We start from the raw sequence: 19,571 nt of genomic DNA on the forward strand, positions 1-19,571 counted from the left end.
ATCTAAGGATTCTATTTTAGTCTTACTACTATCGGGGGTAAATCTAAGGTTGTTGTCACAAAGGTTAATCCATTGAAATAAGTGTTCAAGATTCTGTTCCTCTCCTTGCCATATAAAAAAGATGTAATCTATAAAACAATGCCAGCTACGTATATTCCTGAAAAATGGGGCCAGCTCATTGTAGATATAGGTTGACTCAAGCTCTCCCATATAGAGATTTGCTATGCTGGGAGCACAGGCTGCTCCCATGCTGACACGTTTTGTTTGTTGGTACAGGACACCATCAAATGTAAAGAAATTTATGTTAAGGACTATATCTAGATATTGGAGCAGGAATTAGTTGTTACGGTCCTGTCCTTTGCCTTGGACTATCCCTTTGATAACTTCAATGGCCTTTGTTTGTGGCATATTAGTATAAAGAGCCTAGATATCCATTGTCACAAGGATTTCTCTTTGTTCATTGAATGGTAGGCCTTCTATTATGGATATGAGGTGTCCCGTATCCCTAATAGAGGCAGGTAATCGGCTCACTAGGGGTTTTAAGAATATATCAATGTATTTAGACAGAGGTTCCGTGGCCGAACCTATCATAGATACAATAGGGCGCAGAGGCAGATCCACGGTATTTTTGTGGGTCTTAGGTACCCCGTATATGACCGGAATACGTGTGTTAATAGGTTTGTAAAAATCCAATTCTTTATCACAGATAATGCCATCCATTTTTTCTTTTTTACAGATGGATAGAATTTTATCTTTCACTCTAGTTTTTGAGTCTCCCCTAATCTTTCTATAATGCTCTGGTATATCCAACAACTTTTTCATTCTCATTTTATAATCCGCAGTGTCAAAGATCACTATTCCTCCCCCTTTATCGCCTGGCTTTATTGTCATACTGGTGTTATTTCTTAGGACATTTAAAGCCATACTTTCTTGTTGTAATAGATAAGAAATTGGTTTGAGAGTATATTTCGTAAATAGTTGAATCTTGTTAAGCCCTGCTTTCTCATACATTTCTATTTCCGGTCCCAGTTGATCTAGAGTGGGGATAAAGCTAGATGGTGTTTTGAGACCTGAAAGATTCACTATGGTCCTGGGTTCCTGTGTCATAAAAAACTTTTTTAGTCTAATACGTCTGAAAAATGAAAACCTATCTTTCATCAGTTCAAATGTATCTATTCCCGTCATAGGCACAAAGGAGAGGCCTTTAGTTAATAGCCTTTCTGCTGGTGGATAGATCGTTATAGCAGATAGATTGAATATAGGGATACTATTTAATTTCTCCAGTACTGTTGTCTCCTTGTTTGTAGATATTGTTGGGATTGGTCTGAATCTACAAACCGACCACTGGGTTGATTTCGGAATCGCGGTCGATAATTCCCCCAGCGATTCCCTAAAAAACGATTGCTAGGATTGGGTCTCTTGTATTGCTCCCTTCTATTGGAGGAGGAATCAAACTGATTAGATGAGCCCTCTCCCTCTGAGTCTGTAGTTCCAGAGAAGGTTATAATTCTTTTGCTCGTCCACATCTGGTTATCCTGCCGTGGGGGACCTTCTCTCTGTGTTGCATATAAATTTTCTGTGAGAAGTGGATAGACTCGCTCCTTTGTAAACAACCTGATGTCGTTTCTCAATTTCTCTATTTTCTTTTTGATAAGATAATCACTGAACGAGTCTAGTTCTATATTGACTTCTTCTATCTTCTTAGCTTCCTCTAGTGAATTGGTTTGTTTGAGTTTGTCCTCTAATTCCAAGATCTGTCTGTTCAAGATGTTAACTACCACTCTTGCGGTTTCAATAATTAGAATCATCCAATCACGTGAGTATCTACTGGATATCAGTGCCCACTTCCTTAGGAATTTTTTTATTTCAACAAAGAGACCTGGAATATTATGTAATCGAAGTCCAATCGGGATCGTCCCTGCTTTAAGATACTCAAACATAAAATTCTCATGGGACTCTTAAAATTCAGCAGCTTGATCCAGTCGTTCCAGCCATTAGATAGAGTGAATTGTTTCTCCCCTGCGGGTGTTTGTCCCAGTTGTTTCGCAAAGTCCTCATCACTAAAGCCAAATGTCTTAATGCTCTCCATAAATCAAACATCCTGTGATTCTGGGCAAATCATTTATCTCCCTGTGCCTAACAAAAATGAATGTGTCCTCATGTAACGCAACTGGTGCTCTGATACCCGATTTTGGGTCAAGTTCGAGCTATATAAAACTTTGAAAAAATAACTGGCCAGAAGGGAACAATGTCCTAATCTTAATGCTTGTCCCTGTTATCTATGATTCTCCACCCACAAAAGAATAAAACATTTAAACTTGTCTAGAGTAGAAGTGGAAAAAAAACATAATTTATATGTGCATTTAGAGGTCCATGTTTAAAGTAAGTATGGTCGCCGAAGCTAGGCAAGAAAAATCCCTACCAATCCCTCCCAGCAAAGGGCTGAAGAGCACTCGTAATATAAAGCAAAGAGGGCCCCTGGAATAGATTGGGCAGGGGACCAGGGGAAATAACATAATGCAGTAAACAAAAGAAAAGTCCCCCCGCAACTAATGTCCGAAAGCAGAAAATCTTGCTCTTTACTGGGACAAAAAATTCCAGCGTAAAAACCAAACCACCATAGGGTATGAAAAATAGACTAATATGTGTTGATTATAAAATCATGCATATTTAATACAAAATGTAATCAATGTATATATTATCATTTCAATAAATGCAACATAATCCAAAGCAAATATTGAATCAATAATGTAAGAAAGAGAAACACAAAATATGATAATTCTCATCCCCCACTCAACCAACATTCATACCTCATCAATCATTCCTACTCATGTAACAGTTCTCTCACACCATGCATTCCCAATTCTCACCACTCCTCCTCTTCGTACTATACTTTTTGAGTGTTTACAATATAGGTACAAGAACCCAATGGTGTACAACCGGCGCAGCGTGAGAAAGAAACTTCTAAATGTTATAATATAATGGAAACTCCGTACATAGATATATTTTCTCCAATACATCCAGTATATTGATACTTAATAAAAGGGCTTTAATAAAAGACTAGAATGTCCACAGTTGTAATCATTTGGCATAGGCTCCTTAATATATCGTTGAAATTCTGATGCTCCTGTTGTAACCCGCGCAGACGCGTGTTTCGGGGACTCCCCAGGTCGGGGTTACACCTTCATCAGGGCGCTCAAATGAGATGATCCAATAGTAAACATTGGAATGTAGGAGGGGGCAAAACAGAGTAAGCTACAAATCAACAAATGGTTTGGTCAGCCAAAAATATGGCATAATACACAACACTACTAACAGAGCCTAGAATAGAGACCATGCTACATATCATATCCAGTGCAAAGATCGACTTCTGTGATGTGGCCAAATGAATGTGATTCATTCCCAGAAAGTGATCAGAAAAGATCTCAATATCCTTATTCCATGTCACAGGTTGTGACCTAGAAAAGTGCCCTGAGAGAGAATAGAAATACCAGAAGAAACCAAAAAGGATGGACAGAGGTTCTTCCAACTTCCTGTACAGGCCATACTTGTGATAGGCATGTCTATCGACTAATCATGCAATTGAGTGACACTGGACATCTAGGGGTTTACTTATGTATATATTAGGGTTCTAAACTGAACCGCAAGAATGTCACTGTGCAAGGGGACCACACCCCTCAGTTGGGGGTCTGAAAGCAGGCACCAGTCCTCTAAATAAACAAACAAAAACAGCGCAGGTAAGTACACGTAAAGAAGATAATAGGTCAGGGAGCGCAAAGGGATAGATTAGTTTAACAAATGACTCGTTGAATAATTCAAGGAAAGGGGCAATAGTACCTTAGTACTAGTTTAAAACAGAAGTCCGGGTGTTCGTGAAACCGCATCCAGTTAGATGTGTCGGATGTCTGTCTATAATCTCATGTCAGCCATCTTGGAAAAGGGCCTCAGATGATAGAAATTGTAAGATGAACATGCCAGAGACCCTCTACCTGAGCAGGACTAGCCTGTGCACAAACGGGAATCCTAAAGGAGACAGGAGTCCTACACCTGGTATGGTAATATGATCTTCCCTTTCATTAAAAAAAAAGTCCAGAAATCCACTAAAAACAAGCAAAGGTTAAAATATTGTTATAGCAAGGCGTAAAATGGGTTAAAAACACTGAAATTCGCTAGTTTTAGTTCTCTGGGCTAACTGTAACATGCACCCCACCATGCAATCAATCTATCAATCAATCAATCGTTATCTTTGTTTGGTCAAGAAGATATCCGACCATAAAAGCACAATACAACAAATATAAAAGATAAGACGATACCTTAAAAATAGGGTTCGAAACAAATGCAGCTCAGCCCATAATTATAAAACGACAGACCTTTCCATATGCCCATTTAAAAGTCAATTAAAAAAATAATTTTTAACATATCTTTAAAAATATTCATGGTGTATTATCATGGAGCAGCAGGAAGGTAAGAGCCTCAGTAAAACTGGGCCCGCCATACCTACCTGTCATGCTCACCCGAAGCAATCACCATTCCATAAAAATTTCATGTAGATCATCATACAGTTCATAAAACAGACTTCCTAGTGTAAATTACCCTCCACAGAAAGGATGACATTATTAGGCAGATATCAATTGTCGGAAGGGACTGCAAAAATAGATAAGCTGGACGACATTGATGGAAATCAAGATGCTTTAGGTAACTTAATATATAATGCCTCCTGCATTTTTTATAAAATTTGCAGAAGAGAACGATGTCCATTGTTGTCTGTGCCGAAACATTATCACACGGACAATTAGGTAAAGTGGAGGACCAATCGTTTACATCTGGAAACGTAACCATCCAGTGAAAAATGGCCATCATAAAATGTGTTAAAACATATCTATGCTTTTGGTGTGGGACCTGGATAAGATATAATTGAGTATCGTAACTAGTTAGAATTAGCTGGTTTCTTTGAACAGAACATTTCAATAGTTTTTCCGACAGCCTGTTATTTTCCAGGTGTAATAAACAGTCCGTTTTTAGGTCTTTCCTCTTTAGTTTCGCTAAGCTGTCAGGATTGTTAAAATATTCTGAGTGCCCCAGATCATTGCAAAAACTCTCCACATATTTTAGCCAGGTAATGTGTGCGTATTGAGTAGAGTTTAGGCAGTCCCTGATGACAAGTTGATTAAAACCAGTATACTCGGATGTCCACAATTTATGCCACAAGAGTATGGGCTCAATCTTAATTAAATCTGAAAGAAATGGTAGTCCCAGCTCTGCATGACACACAAACGATGATGTAGATTTAGGAGTAGCTAGCAGGTATCTTAAAAATTCATTTTCCACTATCTGGATTGGCTTGCAGTTCACGTGTCCCCAAATGCCTGCTCCATAAATAGCTTTGCTGACACACCGGGCCTTATAGATGATCAGCATTTCCTTAGGAGGATTTGTGCCCAATCTCAGAGCGAATTTGCGTAGTGCAATGCAGGCACTTCTAAAAAGTAACAACCTTGTTTTAACAGCTTGATTCCAGGAACCGCCTTTGTCAAATAACATACCGAGATATGAGAAGGTGTTGGTGGATTCAATAATGGTGTTCTTAATTCTCATAGCTCGTGTGTTGCCAGTTTTCTTCCCACATTTCATTACAAACGTTTTTGCCTGGTTTACATGGAGGTCAAGATCCTGCATGTATTTAACAAAGTCGTTAAGTACCAGCTCCATTAAGTTTGGGGTGTGGGCCATCCGTACCGCATCGTCAGTATAGAGAAGGGCGGGCACAGGGCGGTGCCCTACCTGGGCCAGGTCCCTTGAATGAAGGGCTAGGGCAGTATCCACATTGTTGATATAAAGTGAAAACAGAAAAGGTGCAAGGACACATCCCTGCCTCTCCCCTCTACCTATGCTGAACGACTTAGTACTTTCGCCATGGAGTCTATGTCTAATCCTGGCTTTGGCGCCTGCAAAGAGATCCCTAAGGAAGGAAATTATCTGGGGGTCCACTCCCTTCTTGCCCATTTTTGTCCAAAGTTTAGAGTGATTAACACAATCAAAGGTGAATGAGAGGTCGACAAATCCCACCATGCACTACTTATGAGCTCACATATTACTTCACTCAAGACATGTTAAATTAAATAATTGATTACATTACTGATGACATCTCAAATTACATTATTGATAACATCACTGAAGAAATCATCCAAACTAATGCTCATCAAATTACTCTGTAAACCCCTCAACCACTTTAAAAAAAAAAATAGGGCCTCCAAACCTATATAGCATAGATTGACTACATGCAATACTTAGCTAAAATGTCACTTTAACCCTTGTTTTTTTTGGTACGCTCCTATTACTATACCGAACCATAATTTTGTGTGTGTGTGTCTCTCTCTAGCCACTGGGTAGTTAAAGTTAGGCCCACTTTTCTATAGGAAAATCATTTTTTGTTATCCTAATAACTTTGGTGCCACTTGACGAATCTACAGGACACTTTCCCAAAAAAGTCTCATCCACCTCAGCTCCCAAAACTCGTTTCCCCATTCATTTTTCATTAAAAAATTGAACAGCGATACTGCACAAACTGCTGAACAGAATTACACCTAATTTGGCAGAATGCTAGATCTTGTTTCAAAGGGCATACTTTTTTGATTTGATGTAAACCCATTCAATAGTTTTTGGGATATTAAGGCTCAAAAACGTTGTATATTTCACACCCTGGAGGATCTGCGGAGCCGACAGATATCAAGATAAGATAATCAACAGCCCAGAAAAATGTTAAAAGAAAAGTTATAAGGGGACGGGGTATGGATGCCATGCCCCCGAGGCCAGTGGGTGGTTCCAGAGAACCCCCCTGGGACCAAAAACTTTTTTTGTTTTGGAATCTGCGAATACACAGAAAAAAGGAATTTAAAGAAAAAGAAACCCTGTTTGGGCCAGGTCTAGGGGGTGGGCATTTTAATGATATGGGGAGTAGGGTGCGTGTTCCCTCTCCCAGTGCCTTACTGAGGCCCGGGGACCCCATACCTGATCCCATTTAAAATGAAAGCAGAGAATAAACGGCAGCCTATTCCATATCTGGACCCCCCCTTGACGGTAAAGGCTTTCCCACCTTGTCTGGCCTTACAGATTTGTTTACACAAATAAGGTTGGCAGCTGCTAAACGCAGGTGTCTCCAATGACTGTATCTTTTAAATCTGTGATTCAACAACACCAGTCCCTTAATCTGAAGGGCCTTGAACACAATACACATAGATTTTAAATGAATCCTCAGTTTCACAGGAAGGAAATGGAGTTGCACGCAGAGGATCTTCGGGGGTCATTTAATGCCAATTTGGTCACTGCCACCTGGACTCTATATAATCTGTTGATCAGATAGTCCAGGGCTCCAAGGAGTAGGGTATTAAAATAATCCAACTTGCTGAGTATAACCCTGTGCACGATTAAAGACTTTGCATGTGCTGGCAGTACAGGTAAATGCTTTCTAGGAAGGCACTTGTCCCTCCGACATATTTGCTTACAGTAGGTGCTCCCCATCCCTTGTTTTTATACCTTATGTTCCATACCCCCGAAAAAAAATCGGTTCTGGGTACCGCAAGGGTATTTTTTAGCTCGCTCGCTCACTTTTTTTAGGCCCACACACCCACATGCACAACTGCGGTGTCTCCTTAAAAGATCACCAATAAAGACCCCTCTCGCGGGGCCTGTGGAGGACAGCATCGCCACCTCATCGAGGAGCAACGCCTGATGATGAAGCATGACACTCGCAAGGGTGTGTGAGGGCATTATTTTCAAAAGGAGAAATTCCCTCACCTTCAACCAACACCCAGCCGTTTTGAGAGACCACTTCGGTACTTTTTCAACCATAATAGGTTGTCTTCTCGTCTCTCTTTAGGAACAGTTACTCCTTTGTGATCACAACTGCTTTCTAAGCCCATGAAGAAGTGCAAAACAAACGCCTGCAACTTTATTAACATGCTGCTCCAGAGATAATTTATCATCGAATATAACTCCAAGATTGCATACTGTTAGATGGACACAGCTCCTCCTCAGTAGACAGAGGCCAGAAGATGAGAGGTAATAACATGGGAATTTTTCTTGCAGAGAAATTCCGTTTTATAGTCGCCTACTTGGCAATATCAGATAAACCGAAAATCTCAACTGCATCCTGCTGACTGTTGTTCAGAGACAGAATCAGCTGCGTGTCATCTGCATAGTTGATATTGTGGGTTTTTATTAAAAATATAAGTGGCTTCATATAGATATTTTAAAAAAGTGACTTCATATAGATATTGATCATTTGGTAAAACACTGTGCTGACAAGCTCTTATTTTCCATTGCCCTAATTCCATATGGTGCAAGATTACTTTACTCTTGGGGCCCGCAAGCGCTTTGAAGTAGCCTCTTATTTACATTAAGCTTTACATACTATACATTTTTGTCATAGGGCCTTGAGTGTAACAATAGTTATAGTTTGCTTAGGGAAGACCCTGCACTTTGAACGAAAGATGACCACACTAGAGCTTATCCAGGCTGCTCAAGGCTCGGAGATAAAAGCTGTTGTCCTGCTGTCAAATGCCAACTTTAGCTAGTTGATTTCAATCTTGAGCAGTATGGCCTCTTTGAGATGCTTACTAGGCTGGGCGCAAAGTCTGAGGGCTGCTATGGTTTGACTGTTGGTTGAAAATCTACCAAGTATGCTGTGGCCGACTGTGACAAAAGCTGCAAGAAGTTCAAGAAAGGGATCAGGGAATTAAAGCCTAGAATACTATCCCACTTCTGGCATTGTGATGCATGAGACCAAAATCTGATAATTATCTTGTAACTCTCCTGCACCTCTGCTCTTGAGCTCTAAGGATTTTACATCTACAGATGTAGTCTCTGATCATGCATGGATAGTAGAGACAATTTAATTTTTTATTTTTTGCTCTTTACTAGGCCTTGTTTGAATGAGGTGTTTGCATATTCATTGGCTGCTGCCAGTCTGGTGAGGATTCAGAACTTGAGTACAGCATAGGAGAAAATGGTTGTTCTTGGGTGGTAGGGTCAAGAAAGCAGAGCACTGTAGAAGTGCAAGTGTGAGGTTTATTGTTTACCACTCGACTTTCTGTGTGCTACTTTAAAATGGCTGTGAACTAATGGCCACAAATGATTGACATGCATTAATGTCAACCATAGAAAAGCGCTTTCATTACATGTTGCCATCTGGTTTAACTGAAATCTGCCAAGTTACATGCCTGCAACCCCTATGTTGGGATGTGAGAATGCTTGGATTCTTGGTTGATAGGCCTCTCCCCCATCCAGCTGCATGCCCTCTCTCATTAATGGAATATTCAGTCCTGTTCACATTATTTTTATTATTATGCATGATTTTAATGGAAATCTTTCATTGCTTATTTTGGTTTGTTAAATTTACTACTTTACTACTCTTCTTTTAGTGTTTTCTTTGGCCACCAGAGCCCAGTGTTGCTGCTGAAATGTATGAATATTACACAGTGATGGTTGCCACTGTGTAGTTGTAGTTTAGACCTAGTTACCATAGTAAAAGCTTTTTTTCGGCTTGGTAAGAACCTTGTCGCTGTTTGCGAATCTTCATGAAACTTAATTAAAAATCCACCTTTGCTCCTTCCTTGAAAGTTTTGGGGTTGATACGTTAAGTGGGGGCTGAGAAAAAAAGGGGCCCCAAAATGCAATTTCCCCATGCAATTTTCATATGGAGTTTTCTCAAATTAGTTTTTATTGAATTTTCAATAACAGTAAACGTTACACTTTGTAACATCAGTACAACCTGTCCTCTTGTGCATCACTAAGTACTCTATTGCTTTGTTCAGAGTCTTTCGGGTTATCCGAGTCACATTGTCATTGGATAATTGCGCAGGTGTTACCTTAAAGCGTACTTAACGTTCAAGAAAACTTTTTAAAAAAAACAATGAGTAAGACGTCCTTACATTAGGAAACAAACCTCCCTCCCTCTAGAAACCCTCCCCCGAGTATATTATATAAGAATAAAATGTTGTCATATTGTTCCCAGCTATTGGGAGAAGGCAGGAGGGTGCTCAATCAAACCATGACTGTGGGATGAAAAAACAAAAGAAGAGTAAACCAGAAGGTGGGGGGAATCGAAGCAGTTGGTGCACCTGGATGTCGGGGCAGTCCGGAGGGATGGACGTGAGTGGTGTTGTATCCATGGGGAGAGATCTAGTATTTAGAGTAGGTCCGGCTAGATTTGGAACAAGTGCAGAGCTCTAACCCTCGTGGAGCATGTAGTTAATTGGAGACCGTGAGAGAGATAACTGACTAGAGGGCCCAAGGCATATCCGAAATGTTTAAATTCGTCTCTATATATGTCGCTCATATGTTCCATGGTGAGTGCCTGTCATAGATGCGCATGCCATTGTGTTATGGCAGATGAGTCTTTCTTTTTCCAGGCGGTAGCTATTGCTATTTTTACTACTCCCAGACAGAGCCACATTATGGCCTGGTCTGTTTTTGTCTGATATTTCAAACTGGTGTCCCGGAGGCCGAGAAGCATAAAATCTGGGGAGTCCGGGATAGGATATCCTAGTATCTCTTTAATTTGTGGCAAGATTTCCGACCAAGAGGGCCAAATTGTTGGGCAGTCCCACCAAATGTGGCGAAAGTCGCCCAAAATGCCACACCCCCTCCAGTAAAGATCAAATACGTAGGGAAATATCTTTTTTTAGTTTTGTAGGGTATAGATACCAGTCAAAAAGTATCTTATAGTGGGCTTCTCGTTGGCTTAGTTAATGGTTGTGACGTTTTATGTCTTTCCACTGAGCTTTCCACTGTGAGTCTGTGATCTCATGGTTTAGTGTGCATTCCCAAAATTCGAGGTGGCGAGGGCGTTTAGAAGAATGTGTATGTAGTAGTAGTGAGTAGAGGAAAGAGAGAGCCCCTTTTACCGAACTTGCCCCTTTCACATATTTCTCCAGAGCCTTGAGCTCCCTCGTCGCCCCCTTTCTAATCTTACTCTGCGTTGCCCAATGCCTCAGCTGCAGATAGTGATAGTGCTCTGAATTCGGTAGCTGGAATTCCCTCTGGCAATTTTCGAAGGTCAGTATATCCTAGTTGTGAAAAATGTAAGCTAGCATGAGGCATCCTCCCTCCCTCCACGCATCAAATGGCCCCGGTTGTAGTGCAGGGGAGGAAGGCTGGGTTGTAGTGTATGGGGATAAACGGGGAAGGGAATGTTGTCCAGTTTGTTTGCCTCAAAACTTCATCCCAGGTTTTAAGGGTCGCTCTGGTAGGGGTGTTTATATAGGCGTTGGCCGATCGGTCAGGTTTTGGCTTCCAGAGGAAGACCCATATTACCCTGCCCGTAATGGCTCGGTCCATATGCAACCAGTGTTTGTCAGACTCACGTTGAGACCATTCCACTATAACCCTAAGTTGTGCCGCTTTGTAATATAATTCCAGGTTGGGTAGCGCCAGCCTGCCCCCGTCCCAGGGCCTCCGTAGGAGATTATATGGAAGCCTCGGCCGCTTATTCTGCCAAATAAATTTCTTTAATAGGGTCTTGACTCCCTGTAAAAAAAAAAAAAAAGCTCCTCTCGAGCTCGATAGGGAGACTTTGAAATAAGTGAAGGAATTTCGGTAGGACTACCTTGACGGCGTGTATTCTGCCGAGCCAAGAGAAATACAGGGGCGCCCACCGTTTGAGGTCCGCCTGAAGTTGGCGTGGGAGCTCAGCAGAGAAGTGCGCTCATTGTGCCCGGGGGTAATTAGTATGGGGGGGGAGAGCCTCCGCTCACTCACCGCTGTCTTTGAAGGCGAGTATTCCGCATGACAAGGAGCTTGGCTACGGTGGCTCTCTTGACCCCGCCACACGCAGTCTGCTGCCGCTGGTCTTGCCGACTGAAGCCTTCCTCCGGATGCCCGCCTTCCGTGAAGTGGTGCGATCTTGTCTTCAATGTCGCCCCTCAGATCACCTGTGAATCTGGGACGTTGCAGAGTGGGATCGCCGCGGGTGCTGGATGGTCACCGTTCTCATCCAGCCGGGTACCTTTCATATCGCTCCGTTCCCGCCGTCCGGCGTGAGTCTAGGCCACATCGGCCCGCAGCTGGGCTTTCGGCATCCACCCAGATCTCACACCTTTGAGCAGCCCTGCTTCTGTCCACCTTAACCCTAAGAGTCCCTGAGCTGGAAACGAGTCTCGTGTAGGTAAGATCGGCACTTTTCCATTGTTGTATCCTCCTTTAATGAAAATTCGACATCAAAAATAATTTTTAAAAAACACACTTACCTTTCGCTGCCGGCAGCCCGATCTTCTGTTACATTGCCGCGCCTCTCTGCTCCTCTGCTCCGTGTCACTACAATCCCGAGCTCCCAAAGCAATCCCAGCGCCTCTCTCATGCAGTTTACTCCCAGCATGAGAGAAACACTGAGGTTGGGCGGAGTGGGCCAGTTGAATGCCCCAGCAGGGACTGGGAGCCTGTGCCCCTTAGTACTGAGGATATCTCCCAGGAACAGCCTGGAGATATCAGTGCACATGTCGGTTTGACCCGCCGTGGACAGCTGCCAAACTGACATGATCATTTTCAGTGCCAAAAACCACTCCTGCCCCTGCTGCTGTGGCCGAGACATGGCCCCGCACGCCCTGCCCCAGTCTCGCGGGCTTTAAGTGAAAAATAAAATAGCAAATAAAATAGTTTTATTGGGATTTTATTTTTCTTCTGTCTGTAGCATTTCACCAGTGAGGCGACGCTTCTCCGCCACAGCGGAGGAGCCGCCACTGTAGAGATGTGCAGGTCGTCTAAGTAGGGAACTAACAAAGATGTTCATGTAAAAAGGCTAAAGTACTCCAAATAAGTGCAGATGTCATCACTCAAAAATGGCCCTTCAAATGCATCTGTATTTATATAGTGCGAACCAAGCTGCGAAGCAATGGAGCGCTGTACATTATGAGGCGTTGGGAGACCATCGTAGATAGTGTCAAATAAATCGTGGGGATAGCACAAATACATTTGGCACACATTTAGGCTCAGGGAGATTAGGTGGTTTGCCCAGAATCACACAACGTTGTCGAATGCTGATGCCAGAATATGAACCTGGGTCTCCAGGTTCCAAAGACAGCAGCTCAAACTACTCGCCACATCTTCCCTCACTTAGAATGCCTGAGTCCTGGGCATTCTAAGTGGTGTGTTGTCAGCTGGTTTCCAGGCACCATCCCTTTTGTATGTACCTTCATGGGCTCCGTTTCTTCCTGCAGGATTGTTGACCTTATAAAGTGTCATGAAGATTCTTCCACAATTTTGGCGACCAGCTCGTGTTTCATGAAGGAGATTGCAAACTGGAATATTTTAAATCATTTATTTATGCTTTTTTTCTATAGTGTATACTTGGCCCAGAGACATTAGAGCACTTTACAAGAGAGCAATAAATAAGTTCTGGTTTACAAACATCAGAAATATCCTATTAGCACCACGATAACAAGGAACAAACAGTTCATACCAGCAGGGACATTGCAGGATAAAAAGTAGCTAGCCACCAATCCTAGTTAATCAGCAGCAAGTAACCAAGTCAGCATAAAGTTAAAATATGTCTTAACAGGTAGGACAAGTTTGGGCAACATAGGTGATGTAGGCAACAATCCTCTTTAACCAAGGGTTTTCCTCAAATAAGATGATTTTGAGTTCTCTTTTGAATGTAAACAGACAAGAATTTTTGCGACGGGCTAGTGGGTGGGAGTTCCTAAGCTAACTTGTACTGTTAGAGAATATCTGTCTCACACAGCGTACTTGTCTGAATGTTGGAGCTCCATGCGGGAGCGAATCAATGTTTCTTGATCATCGTTGAGCTCCAGAGATTTTCAGTTTTCTAACCAGGTAGGAGGGAGTGGAGTTGAGGAGGACTTTGAGTAAAGCTTGCAATCTTAAGATTGACTCTTTCATTGATGATGGGGCAGTTGTAGGTTATGTAGAACAGGAGAGATGTGGTTGAATACCTGTGGCCTGCCACAGAGAAGGCAGCTGCGTGGGTCACTGCTCTCAGAGGAGCAGATGTACTTTAGGTAGACATTAGTGGAGTGAGTTATCATAATGTAGTCTGGAAAGAACCCATGCCTGGACCATGGGTTTCAAGTCTTGCTCCGGTATGAAGTGTCTGAAGTAGGGGTGGGCAGAAAACTACGCTCCGCCAGCGTAGCAGATGATGTCAGCCACCCCTGCTCACCGGCCCGGTCCCTGCTTTTGAAAGCAGCCAGGCCATGGAGAACCTCCCCGGGCGCCGGTGGATCCCTGTCTCCAGCACCCGGACCCTCAGCTGGCTTGCAGGACGGGGGGCTCCCGCACCCCGGGGCCTGCCGGACGGAGCACACGCCCATGGCCCGGTCCCAGCTTCCGAACCCTAGCCAGGCCGGGGAGAGCCTCCCTGGGCCCCGGTGGACACCCTTCACCAGCGCCCTGACCCTCGGCTGGCTTGCAGGACGGAGGGCTCACGCACCCCGTGGCCCGCCGGACAGAGCACGAGCCCTGGGCCCAGTTTCTGAACCCTAGCCAGGCCGGGGAGAGCCTCCCCGGGCCCTGGTGGACACCCGTCCCCAGTGCCCGGACCCTTGGCAGGCTTGCAGGATTGGGGGCTCACGCACCCTGGGACGGAGCACGAGCCCCGGGCCCAGTCCCAGCTTTCGAAACCTAGCCAGGCCCGGGAGAGCCTCCCTGGGCCCCGGTGGACCTCCGTCCCCAGCACCTGCACCCTCGGCTGGCTTGCAGGACGGGGGGGCTCCAGCACCCTGGGACGGAGCATGAGCCCCGGGCCCGGTCCCAGCTTGCGAACCCTAGCCAGGCCGGGAAAGCCTCCCCGGGCCCCGGTGGACCCCCGTCCCCAGTGCCCGGACTCTCGGCTGGCTTGCAGGACAGGGGGCTCCCGCACCCTGGGACACTGGGACGGAGCACAAGCCCCGGGCCCGGGCCCAGCTTCCGAACCCTAGCCAAGCCTCAAAGAGCCTCCCCGGGCCCCGGTAGACACCCTTCCCCAGCGCCCAGACCCTCGGCTGGCTTGCAGGATGGGGGACTCCCGCACCATGGGACCCTGGGACAGAGCACAAGCCCCGGGCCCAGCTTTCGAACCCTAGCTAGGCCGGGAGAGCCACCCCGGTGGACACCCTTCCCCTGTGCCCGGACCCTCGGCTGGCTTGCAGGACGAGGGGCTCCCGCACCATGGGACCCTGGGACAGAGCACAAGCCCCGGGCCCAGGCCCAGCTTCCGAACCCCAGCCAGGCCGGGCAGAGCCTCCCTGGGACCCGGTGGAACCCCCGTCCCAAGCGCTCGGACCCTCGGGGAGCCCATTTGTCTCGACTATTAAGCCCCACGTAGTGGGGGCTTACAGAAGCTTGGGGAAGGACAAAAGTTGGAGTTAGCCCGGCCGCCAGCCCACAGGGCCATCTGGTCACCCGGCCCGCGGGGCCATCTGGTCACCCGGCCCGCGGGGCCATCTGGTCACCCGGCCCGCGGGGCCATCTGGTCACCCGGCCCGCGGGGCAATCTGGTCGCCCGGCCCGCAGGGCTATCCGGTCGCGCAGCCAGATGACCCGGGACGACCCAGCGCCCGGGTGACCTGGGAGGGTGCCGTACCCAGTCGCCCTTGCAGTCTAGCGAGGCTGGCCAGGTGCTCCGAGGCAGCCGCTCAGGAGGCTCCTTCCCCCGGGGCTGCCGCCGCTCGCCTCTCTGCTCGACTTGCCCAGGAGCAGCCAGAAGGGGAGGCTCGGCCGGCCCAGGCCATCTGGTCACCCTGCCGACCCGCAAGGGATGGTCGCCCCCATCCCCGTACCCCGGTGGGGCAGGGATGGAAGGGGGAGGCCCCCGTGCCGGAGGGCACGTGGCGGAGGCAGCGTGCCGGAGGGCACGTGGCGGAGGCAGCCTCCCTCAGGCCCGCGTTACCCTCTCTGCGTCCCTCCCGCCGGCCCGGTGTGGTGGAGGAGGGCATCCGCGGGCGCCCACGCATGGAGAGACAAAAGCTTGGCTCAGAGGATGACTTTCAATAGATCGCAGCGAGGTAGCTGCTCTGCTACTTACGAAACCCTGACCCAGAATCAGGTAGTCTGCAAATGATTTAACACCGGGTGCCCCACGAACATGCGGTGCACTAAGGGCGAAGGCGGCGGCCCCTTCCCGTCCGCGCTCCGATCCCCAAGCGAGCGGCTCTACGCACCGGCCCCCCGAGATAGGCCGGCTATCCCAGGCCAAGTGTGGCTCCACAGCACTGCGCTATCGTTACGGTTTAGGGGGGATTCTGACTTCGAGGCGATCAGTCATAATCCCACAGATGGTAGCTTCGCCCCATTGGCTCCTCAGCCAAGCACATACACCAAATGTCTGAACCTGCGGTTCCTCTCGCACTGAGCAGGATTACTATTGCAACAACATCATCAGTAGGGTAAAACTAACCTGTCTCACGACGGTCTAAACCCAGCTCACGTTCCCCATTAGTGGGTGAACAATCCAACGCTTTGTGAATTCTGCTTCACAATGATAGGAAGAGCCGGCATCGAAGGATTAAAAAGCGACGTCGCTATGAACGCTTGGCCGCCACTAGCCAGTTATCCCTGTGGTAACTTTTCTGACACCTGCTTGAAACCCAAAAAGTCAGAGGGATCGTGAGGCCCCGCTTTCACGGTCTGTATTTATACTGAAAATCGAGATCAAGCGAGCTTTTGCCCTTCTGCTCCGCAGGAGGTTTCTGTCCTCCCTGAGCTCGCCTTAGGACACCCGCGTTATCGTTTGACAGGTGTACCGCCCCAGTCACACTCTCCACCTGCCACTGTACCCGGAGTGGGTTGGAGCCAGAAGCGAGAGCCCCACGGGGCTTGCCCCCCGCCTCAGCAGGTAAGTGAAAAAACTATAAGAGTAGTGGTATTTCACCGGCGGCCCAAGGACCTCCCACTTATCCTACACCTCTCATGTCTCTTCACAGTGCCAGACTAGAGTCCAGCTCAACAGGGCTTCTTTCCCCGCAGATTCTGCCAAGCCCGTTCCCTTGGCTGTGGTTTCACTAGATAGTAGGTAGGGACAGTGAGAATCTCGTTCATCCATTCATGCACGTCACTAATTGGATGACGAGGTACTTGGCTACCTTAAGAGAGTCATAGTTACTCCCGCCGTTTACCCGCGCTTCATTGAATTTCTTCACTTTGACATTCAGAGCGTCTGCGGGGTGAGCCTCGATCAGAAGGACTTGGGCCCCCTGAGCGCCGCCGGGGAGTCGGTCTTCTGTACGCCACATTTTCTGCGCTCGCCACCGGGCAGGGATTCGGTGCTGGGCTCTTCCCTCCTCACTCGCCATTACTTGGGGAATCCTGGTTAGTTTATTTTCCTCCGCTTAGTAATATGCTTAATTTCAGCGACGTCTGATCTGAGGTCGTAGTCGGAAGAATAACGCCGGAGCGTTAAGGGGGTTGTCGGGGAAGACCAGGCCCCTGCCGAAGCGGGGGCCTGGCAGCGCGTGCCCTCTATCCCCGGATCACATCTGGAGGGGTTTCGCCCTTGCCGGGAAGCTGGCCGCTGAGGTGGGCGCCCGAGGCACGTGCGCACGGGCAGCCGGTGGGACACCACAGACAGGCACGCATGACACGCAGCCAGCTGCCCCGGGACGGGCCCTGGGCGGACCGGTCGCCAGACCACTTCTTGGGGCCAGGCGTGCCAGCGGCGAACCTCCGTGGCAGGACCCGGCGAGGGACCCTGCCACGAGCGATCGGGGGGTCTGAACTTGTGGGGGGACGAAGGGGAAGCGGAGCTAACCCTGCGACGGTCCCAGCCACGTCCCGGGGAAGCCCCGGGGCGATTGACGATCGAGCGACCCTCAGACAGGCGTAGCCCCGGGAGGAACCCGGTGCTGCAAGGTGCGTTCAAAGTGTCGATTATCAATGTGTCCTGTAATTCACACTAATTCTCGCAGCTAGCTGCGTTCTTCATCGACGCGCGAGCCGAGTGATCCACCGCCAAGAGTCACAGGCAACTTTTCGAAAACGTTTGCCCACCTGCGCGTGCAGGAGAAAGGCGATGCCGTCCGTCCGGCGAATCGGCCCCGGCGCCCCGTTCAAGGCTTCTTCTCTGGGAGTCGGACTGCACCGTTGTGAGAAAAAAACATTGCCAGGCGCTCAGCACGGCCATGCACCACCACCCACAGAATCGAGAAAGAGCTATCAATCTGTCAATCCTTTCCGTGTCCGGGCTGGGTGAGGTTTCCCGTGTGGAGTCAAATTAAGCCACAGGCTTAACTCCTGGTGGTGCCCTTCCGTCAATTCCTTTAAGTTTCAGCTTTGCAACCATACTCACCCCGGAAACCAAAGACTTTGGTTTCCCGGAAGCTGCTCGGCGGGTCATGGGAATAACGCCGCCGGATCGCTAGTCGGCATCGTTTATGGTCGGAACTACGAAGGTATCTGATCGTCTTCGAACCTCCGACTTTCGTTCTTGATTTAATTAAAACATTCTTGGCAAATGCTTTCACTTTGGTTCGTCTTGCGCCAGTCCAAGAATTTCACCTATAGTGGCACAATACGAATGCCCCCAGCCGTCCCTCTTAATCAAGGCCCCAGTTCCGAAAACCAACAAAATAGAACCGGAGTCCTATTCCATTATTCCTAGCTGAAGTATTCAGGTGACCGGTCTGCTTTGAATGCTCTAATTTTTTCAAAGTAAACGCTTCGGACCCCCAGAACACTCAGTCAAGAGCATCAAGGGAGCGCCGAGACGCAGGGGCTGGGACAGGCGGTAGCTCGCCTCGCGGCGGACCGCCAGCTCGATCCCAAGATCCAACTACGAGCTTGTTAACTGCAGCAACTTTAATGTATGCTTTTGGATCTGGAATTACCGCGGCTGCTGGCACCAGACTTGCCCTCCAAAGGATCCTTGTTAAAGGTTTTAAAGTGTACTCATTCCAATTACAGGGCCTCGAAAGAGTCCTGTATTGTTATTTTTCGTCACTACCTCCCTGAGTCGGGAGTAGGTAATTTGCGCGCCTGCTGCCTTCCTTAGATATGGTAGCCATTTCTCAGGCTCCCTCTCCGGAATCGAACCCTGATTCCCCATTACCCGTGGTCACCATGGTAGGCACAGAAAGTACCATCGAAAGTTGATAGGGCTGACATCCGAATGTATCGTCGCCGTCACGGGGACGTGCGATCGGCCCGAGGTTATTTAGAGCCACCAAAGCGGCCAGGCGAGCCCGGATTGGTCTTGGTCTGATAAATGCACGCATCTCGGAATGGGTGACTACATGGCACACGGGGCCTACGGACCTGCTGGGCAGCAGCATCCGAGGACCTGGCGCCACTCGACCCCTTCCACTCGGGGTCAGACCACTGGCGGGGCACGAGCTGCCGAGGCCGCTCGGCCTTCGCTCTGCTGGGTAGGGCCTCCGCCAGGCCCTCAAGCTGGTCGGTCCATGCGGGGAGGAAGCTCCTTGCTTGAAACAGCCATGGCTGGCCAAGCAGTCCATCCCTAAACGGACCGAGAGTGCCCAATCGATCAGAGTACGGCCGGGGCATCCCCTGGCAGGCCGCCCTGCGCAGGGGGGGATGGCGGCTTCACATCCCTGCCTGCTCACGGGGCGAGCGGGCTCAAAGGAAAG

At 47.7% G+C, this 19,571-nt stretch overlaps 1 protein-coding gene, 1 non-coding gene and 1 pseudogene across 8 annotated transcripts in view; 1 reads left to right on the plus strand and 2 right to left on the minus strand.

Moving 5' to 3' along the window:
• Positions 1-19,571, plus strand: part of DNMT3A (DNA methyltransferase 3 alpha) — a 1,939,932-nt gene that overhangs the window by 21,207 nt on the left and 1,899,154 nt on the right. The gene's annotated exons all lie outside the window — the stretch shown is intronic.
• Positions 15,951-17,360, minus strand: LOC146822114 (28S ribosomal RNA; annotated as a pseudogene).
• LOC146822115 (5.8S ribosomal RNA) lies at positions 17,793-17,946 on the minus strand. The gene has a single exon (XR_014965322.1). It is a non-coding gene; the product is annotated as a 5.8S ribosomal RNA (ribosomal RNA).

The sequence above is a fragment of the Triturus cristatus genome, chromosome 6, assembly GCF_964204655.1.
Source record: "Triturus cristatus chromosome 6, aTriCri1.1, whole genome shotgun sequence".
NCBI classification, from domain to species: Eukaryota; Metazoa; Chordata; class Amphibia; order Caudata; family Salamandridae; genus Triturus; species Triturus cristatus.